The sequence below is a fragment of the Giraffa tippelskirchi genome, chromosome 3 (assembly GCF_054371585.1).
Source record: "Giraffa tippelskirchi isolate mGirTip1 chromosome 3, T2T-mGirTip1v1.2.pri, whole genome shotgun sequence".
NCBI classification, from domain to species: domain Eukaryota; kingdom Metazoa; phylum Chordata; class Mammalia; order Artiodactyla; family Giraffidae; genus Giraffa; species Giraffa tippelskirchi.
In genome coordinates, this window is record NC_137277.1 from 66,825,629 (window position 1) to 66,834,409 (window position 8,781).

An 8,781-nucleotide genomic window follows, 5' to 3' on the forward strand; every position below is an offset into this window, starting at 1 on the left:
TTTCTTGGGTTTCAAAATCACTGCAGATGGTCAACTTGGAACCAGTCTGTTGTTCCATGTCCAGTTCTAACTGTTGCTTCTTGATCTGCATACAGATTTCTCAGGAGGCAGGCAAAGTGGTCTGGTAGTCCCATCTCTTGAAGAATTTTCCAATTTGTTGTGATCTACACAATCAAAAGCTTTGATGTAATCAATAAAGCAAAAGTAGATGTCTTTCTGGAGTTCTCTTGCTTTTTCTATGATCCAACAGATGTTGGCAATTTGATCTCTGGTTCCTCTGCCTTTCCTAAATCCACCTTGAACATCTGAACATCCACGGATCACATACTGTTGAAGCATGGCTTTGAGAATTTTGAGCATGAGATGAGTGCAATTGTGTGGTAGTTTGAACATTCTTTGGCATTGCCCTTCTTTGAGACTGGAATGAAAACTGACTTTTTCCAGTGACCTGTGGCCACTGCTTAGTTTTCCAAATTTGCTGGCATATTGAGTGCAGCACTTTAACAGCATCGTCTTTTAGGATTTGAGACCCCATGGGGTGAGGCAAAATTGTATATGAGGGGAGGGAAGAAGCTTGAGGTGCTCTGCATTTCCTTCCCATCTAACCATTGTGAATAAAACTTCATCGAAGACTTCACAAGAAAATATTAAAAGAAAAAAGCAATAGCTAGTACATAACAATACCAGATGAGAGTTCCAATTGTCTTACCCCTCCCCCACAAAAGAACAAGCACTGGCTTTTCTGTTCACCACTGCAAAGAACCAGGGAGAGTCTGCCTCTGGAGGGGAAGGCGATGGGAACTGAGGGAAATTCTGACTGTGCTTCTACAAACTAGCGAAAAACAATTTGAAATTAAAATACATTGGGTTGGCCAAAAAGTTTGTTTATGTTTTCTGTATTATGTTGCAGAAAATTCAAATGAACTTTTTGGCCATCCCAATACATTTTAAACATTTTTTAAAATACCATTTTTCAAAGTATTAAAAAATGTCAAATACTTAGGGGTAGATCTAACAAAACAAGTGTAAAATTTGTATGCTGAAAATCCCCAGATATTGGTGAGAGCAATTAAAGAAGATCTAAAACTACAGAGAAATATAATATGTATGGTTTGGAAGACTCAACATTGTTAAGATGACAGTTCTTCCCAGATTGATCTGGATTCAAGGCAAAGCTATTAAGAGTGTGTATAGGCTTTTATGCAGAAATTAACAAGCTGATTCTAAAACTTATATTGAAAGATCCTGAGTAACCAAAGTAATTTTGAAAAAAAAAAAAAGTTGGAGGAATCTGACAACTAGCCTAAATATTTGCTATAAAGCTCCTATAATCAAGACAGTGTGGTAGAGGCATATAGGTAGATGCAGAGAGCAACAGAAGAGAATTGAGAGCCCAACCACTGACCCATCAGTCGATTTTCAACCAACACAGCAAGCAATTCAATGGGGAAAGGAGAGTCTTTTCAACAAACATTGCTGGAACAATTGGACATCCTTATTTTTTTTTAATGTATCATGATTCTTTCACCATATACCAAAAAAGGCATAAAGCTAAAATGAAGCTAAACCAAACAATGAAACTCATTTAAAAAGAAAAAAGAAACAAGAGAAAAATGTCTGTGTTCCTGGATTAGGCAAAAAATGTTTTAAGTAACACCTAAAAACTCATAGACCATAAATGAAAAAAAAATTATGAATTAGACTTTCACAAAATTGAAACCTGGTTTTAAAAGACACTGCTTTTAAAATATGAAAGTAAAGCTACAGACTGGGAGAAAATATTTTCAAAACATTTATCTGATAAAAGACATTTCCAGAATACATAAAGAATGCTTATAACTTCTTAATAAGAACAACAACTCAATTTTTTAATGGGCAAAATATTTGAACAGGCACATTACCAAAAACAGATATATGAATACCAAACAAGCACACAAAAATGCACAATGTCATTACTCATTAGAGAAGTGTGTCAGTCTTCTGAGCTGCCATAACAAGTAACAGATCAGGTGGCTTGAACCACAGAAATGTGTTTGCTTACAATTCTGGAGACTGGAAGTCCAAGATCAGGGCACCAGAAGAGTTAGTGTCTCTGGAGAAGCTCTCCTGGGTGGTCACTTGCAGTAGCTCCCTCTTCACTGTGTCCTCACACTGGCTTTTTCTCTGTGTATGCATCTCCCTGGTATCTTTCTTTCTTCCTTCCTTTTTTAAAATTTTTTGAGGCATAATTGACGTTTAACACTATATTAGTTTCATTTGGTTACATTGTGAACTGAACACCACAAAAAATCTATTTAACATTTATCACTTTACATAATTACAAGCATGGGTTTTTTTCTGTAATGAGAACTTTTAAAATCTACTCTCTTAGCAACTTTCAAATATGCAATATGGTCTTATTAACTATAGTTATCATGCTGTACCTTACATGCCTAGTACTTATTTATCTTGTAACGGAAAGTTTGTAACTTTGACCTCTTTCAGCCATATCTCCCTCCTCTAACCCCCACCCCATCCCTGATAGCCAACAAGTTTGGTGTGTTTTTTGGGGGGAGGGATGGTTCTTTTATTTTCTGTCTCACAAATAATGAGATCATGTCATATTTGTCTTTCTCTGGCTTATTTCACTTAGCATAATGTGCTTAATGGCCATCCTTGTTGTCACAAATAGTAAGATTTCGTTCTTATTTATGGTTCAACCACATTCCATTATGTGTATGTGTGTGTGTGACATTTTCTTTATTCTATTTTTTATTCTATTTTTGGACATTGATTGCTTTCATATGTTGGCTATCATACATGATGCATTGAAAATGGGATGCATATATCTCTTAAAGTTAGTGTTTTCATGTTCCTAGATAAACACCCAGAAGTGAAGTTGCTGGTTCATATGGTAGTTCTATTTTTAATCTTTTGAGGAATCTCCATACTGTTTTTCCATAATGGCTACACCAATTTACATTCCCAACAAGAGTACACTCCACATCCTCACCAACACTTGTTATATCTTGTCTTTTCTTTTTTAAGATATTTTTCCCCTTTTTTGGCCACACCACAGCACATGGGATCTTAGTTCACTGGCTGGGATCAAACCCATGCAGTGGAAGCACAAAGTCCTAGCCACTGGATGCCCCCAAATTCTCTTCTTCTCTTTTTGATAAAAGCCATCCTAACAGAGGAAACAGAGATCATATTGCCAACGTCCAGATTATAGAAAAAGCAAGAGAGTTCCAGAGAAACATCTACTTCTGCTTTATTGACTATTCCAAAGACTTGACTGTGTGGATCACAACAAACTCTGGAAAATTCTGAGAGATGGGAATACCACCTGACCTGCCTCTTGAGAAATCTGTATGCAGGTCAGGAAGCAACAGTTAGAACTGGACATGGAACAACAGACTGGTTGCAAATAGGGGAAGGAGTACGTCAAGGCCATTTATTGTCACCTTGCTTGTTTAACTTATATGCAGAGTACATCATGAGAAATGCTGGGCTGGATGAAGCACAAGCTGGAATCAAGATTTCTGGGAGAAATATCAATAACCTCAGATATGCAGATGACACCACCCTTATGGCAGAAAGTAAAAAGGAACTAAAGAGCCTCTTGATGAAAGTGAAAGAGGAGAGTGAAAATGTTGACTTAAAACTCCACGTTCAAAAAACTAAGATCATGGCATCTGGTCCCATCCCTTCATGGCAAATAGATGGGGAAATGATGAAAACAGTGACAGACTTTATTTTCTTGGGCTTCAAAATCACTGCAGATGGTGAGTGCAGCCGTGAAATTAAAAGACACTTTCTCCTTAGAAGAAAAGCTATGACCAACCTAGACAGCATATTAAAAAGCAGAGACATTTTTTGCCAACAAAGGTCCATCTAGTCAAAGCTATGGTTTTTCCAGCAGTCAGGTATGGATGTGAAATCTGGACCATAAAGAAAGCTGAATGACAAAGAATTGATGCTCTTGAATTGTGGTGTTGAAGAAGACTCTTAAGAGTCTTTTGGAGTGCAAGGAGATCAAACCAGTCAATCCTAAAGGAAATCAGTCCTGAATATTCATTGGAAGGACTGATGCTGAAGCTGAAACTCTGATATTTGGCCACCTGATGCTAAGAACTGACTCATTGGAAAAGACCCTGATGCTGGGAAAGATTGAAGGCAGGAGGAGAAGGGGATGACAGAAGGTAAGATGGTTGGATGGCATCACCAGCGTGATGGACATGAGTGTGAGCAAGCTCTGGGAGTTGGTGAATGGACATGGAAACCTGGCATGCTGCAGTCCATGGGGTTGCAAAGTATCAGACAGAACTGAGCAACTGAACTGAACTGAACAGATGTGAGATTGTCAACTTTAAAAAAAAAATACACAACGTGAGAGTTGAAGTTAAGTTTTATTTGGGGGCAATATGAGGATTGCAGCCTGGGAGATAGCACTTCAGATAGCTCTGAGAAACTCTTCCAAAGAGGTAGAGGGGAAGGACAATATATATATATGATTTTGGTAAAGGGTGAGTACATGCAATCAAGCACATTTATTTTTTAGAAAGTTTCCTCTTGTCTCATGAACTTCTGCTAGTCATGAGAAATAGTTGTCACCATGAAGGGTTTTAGTGCTTTTCTAAATATAAAATATAAGAACTGGGCTTATGAAACCAGCTCCTGAGGCTATCTACCTATCTGAAGACCTGTCCTGCCAGTTTTCTGGGAGCACAGAGTGCCTCATTTCTGTTCTCTCCTTCAGGGTGTGTTGGAGATGAGCAACGTCACATGATTTAATCCTTGTAGAGGTAGATGGCAAATACTCGTGGCAAGTGACAGTTTGTGGTTGATAGGGCTCCCTCATAGTAATAAATTCAGCCATACTTTGGGAGACATTTCATCCTGCATTGCTAGAAAGACACATTCCCAGGTCTCACAAAGATTTCTCAGACATGTCACTGAGTGTGCTATTATTGGACTAGGTTTTACCAACAGGAATCAAAGGGCTCTGACTAAACTCTCTCACTTAAACTGTTATAGTTCAGGAAAAATTCTCTCTTGTTGTATCTTCCCATATCTAGAGTTGCATCATTATAATCATTGGTTACGTAGAGAACTATGTATTTGATCAACTGCTTCACATTGCCTAGTCATCATTATTTTTGTTGGAGGTTCAGTCACACATTTGGTAACGCAAGAAACAACAATCTTGTAAAACAGGCAAAGTACAAATAGCACAGCAATATTATTAAAGCCATAAGTAAGAATTAAGCTGAGAAATTTGATTAGATTTTCCCAGTCTATTCTCAGGTCATCTGACTTAGTCTATTTTGTACCAATCTTTATCTTTCAGGGGAATTATATTGGCACTGTCCATAAGGTTCCCAGTCCAACTTCCTAGTGTTACTATGCTGGTTATTTTTAATATAATTTAATTATTCCCAAGATAAAAGTGGACTTTAAATCTTAAATGACCACAGCCTGGTGTTAACCACATAAATTACATCACATAATTGTGGGAGGTTTTATTCCTTGGCTGAATTTTTGCTTGCTGCTCTGATTGAGCCTGAGTAACTTAGAGGAAAACTCATATTATAGCCATGGTCAGAGCAGGCATTATTAATTGGCCAGATGAGAGGATCCCACTTAGTAATATTAAAGGTAGCCTGAACAGGACTGAACTTTCTTTCTTTTAAAATAAAAATTTTTGAGTCATCCAATTAGAGTCTTGGAGTGGAGAAATCCACCAAGGTAATCTAGAAGTACTAGACACAGGTCATTGGCCACAACCCAACAATTGGATTGATTTTTTAAACTAGCAAATTATTGTGTCCATGATAGAAAAGAATTTGATTTATATGCAAAGGTCTAAGAAGTCAAGAGAAGGAAATGGCAACCCACTCCAGTATTCTTGCCTGGAGAATCCCATGTACAGAGGAGCCTGGCAGGCTATAGTCTATGGAGTCACAAGAGTCACACACAACTTAGCGACTAAATCAACCAACCAACCAAGAAGTCAAGAAAACATTACAAATGCTCACATGAATCAGGTCCAGAATCTTGGGTAAGCTCTCTACTTCTGATAGTCTTCTTCTTGTCCTTGTGTAGGTGTAGTGTCCTGTGTTTGAGCATTGTTTTAAGGTGAGTTTGAGGCCAGAGGCCCTCATTAGAGACTAGTCCAGTGTAGGGGCCTTTAGAAGCTGGAATTAGTCCAAGAGTCAGTTTCCATATCAGTCAAGAGTACCTGATAAGAAGTCCTTCCATCCAGGTTAGAGAGAATCCTTTAAAATGGATCCTTTCCTATATGCAGATTATGGGGCATATGATCTTCTTCCAACGATAACTGAGGAAGAAAGCCACAGCTGAAATCCCAAGCAGCCCTGGTGCTGCCCTGTCCCACCGTCTCATCTCTCCCCCCTCGTGCTGTCTAGATGGAGAAGCCTTGAGGCTACTGTAAGAATAAGACTGAAAACCAGAGGCAGGAGGCTTAAGTCCAAATCCTGAGAACACCAGAGAACTCCTGACTCCAGGAAACATTAATGGAAAGGAGCTCATTGAATGCCTCCATACCTACACTGAAACCAAGCACCACCCAAGAGCCAACAAGATCCAGAACAAGACATACCATGCAAATTCTCCAGCAATGCTGGAACATAGCCCTGAGCTTCAATATACAGGCTGCCCAAAGTCACATCAAACCCACAGACATCTCAAAACTCACTAATGGACACTTCATTGCACTCCAGAGAGAAGAAATCTAGCCCCACCCAAGAGAACACCGACTCAAACTTCCCTAACCAGGAAACTTTGACAAGTCATCCGTCCAACCCCACCCACAGTGAGAAACCTCTACAATAAAGAGGAACCACAAACTGCCAGAATACAGAAAGGCCACCCCAAACACAGCAATATAAACAAGATGAAAAGGCAGAGAAATACTCAGCAGGTAAAGGAACAGGATAAATGTCCACCAAACCAAACAAAAGAGGAGGAGATGGGGAGTCTAACTGAAAAAGAATTCAGAATAATGATAATAAAAATGATCCAAAATCTTGAAAACAAAATGGAGTTACAGATAAATAGCCTGGAGACAAGGATTGAGAGGATGCAAGAAATATTTAACAAGGACCTAGAAGAAATAAAAAAGACTCAATATATAATGAATAATGCAATAAATGAGATCAAAAACACTCTGGAGGGAACCAACAGTAGAATAACAGAGGCAGAAGGTAGGATAAGTGAGGTAGAAGATAGAATGATAGAAATAAATGAAGCAAAGAGGAAAACAGAAAAAAGAATTAAAAGAAATGAGGAAAACCTCAGAGACCTCTGGGACAATGTTAAATGACCCAACATTAGAATCATAGGAGTCCCAGAAGAAGAAGACAAAAAAAGAAATGCTGGAGTCCAGATCCAGAAGCCAGGGAAACGCCTTGAAGGGATGAATGGGGTCAGCAAATGAATGATGCAGCCTCTCACTCAAAGCACTGAACTGCATGTTTATTTTAAGCATCAGGTTTTCTTTTATACTTTTACAAAAGCATTAGGTCAGAGGTATGACATCTTCAGTTTCCCCTCACCCGGATTTACTGTCTCCATAAATCATTGTTGTACTTCAGAGTTCCCTCTTAAGTGTACTTGTGATTACATTGTAACTCAAGTTTGTCTCTGGGCTGTGTGCCACATTCCTCAGTTTATTTCTTATCTTTCTAAATCCTGCTATCCCCTAGTAACTTAAGCTCATTATCTCCTATAGAGGCTTTTAGCTATTAGTATCTCTAAAGTTCCTAGTTTCTATAAGCTGTAGTAAAATATGCCAACACTACAACATACCTCCATTCTTCATTATTCCTAAATCCTAAACTCAGCAAACTACTTTTGCCATAAACATTTCCCTTACAGGCAGGTTTCAGATAACAATGTTTCCCATGGCCTCAAGCTGTGGCCTATGTGCTCATCCTGGAACATTCTTTGTAAAGGTCCTTGAACAAATGTAACTTTATGGATTATTTCCTGGGGAACTGCAAAAGGCTTTGTGCTTTCTCATGCAAGAACAATAAGCACCTTGACATACTTTCCAGCCAACTCAACGAAGGAAGGAAAGGACAAGTCAGAATCACAAGACCTAACTCCTTCATCCCGGGACCGTGCCTGTGGGATGAGGAGAAGGGGTTGGGGCCATGCCTCCATTTTGTCACTAATGCCTAACGCAGCTACCAACAAAGAAAGGGCATGAGAAAATACTTGAGGAGATAATAGTTGAAAACTTCCCTAAAATGGGGAAGGAAATAGTCACCCAAGTCCAAGAAACCCAGAGAGTCCCAAACAAGATAAACCCAAGGCAAAACACACCAAGACACATATTAATCAAATTAACAAAGATCAAACACAAAGAACAAATATTAAAAGCAGCAAAGGAAAAACAACAAATAACACACAAAGGGATTCCCATAAGGATAACAGCTGATCTTTCAACAGAAACTCTTCAGGCCAGAAAGGAATGGCAGGACATACTTAAAGTGATGAAAGAGAAAAACCTACAACCAAGATTACTGTACCCACCAAGGATCTCATTCAAATATGAAGGAGAAATCAAAAGCTTTACACACAAGCAAAAGCTGAGAGAATTCAGCACCACCAAACCAGCTCTTCAACAAATGCTAAAGGATCTTCTCTAGACAGGAAACACAGGAAGGGTGTATAAACTCGAACCCAAAACAATAAAGTGAATGGCAACAGGATCATACTTTTCAATAATTACCTTAAATATAAATGAGTTGAATGCCCCAACCAAGACAAAGA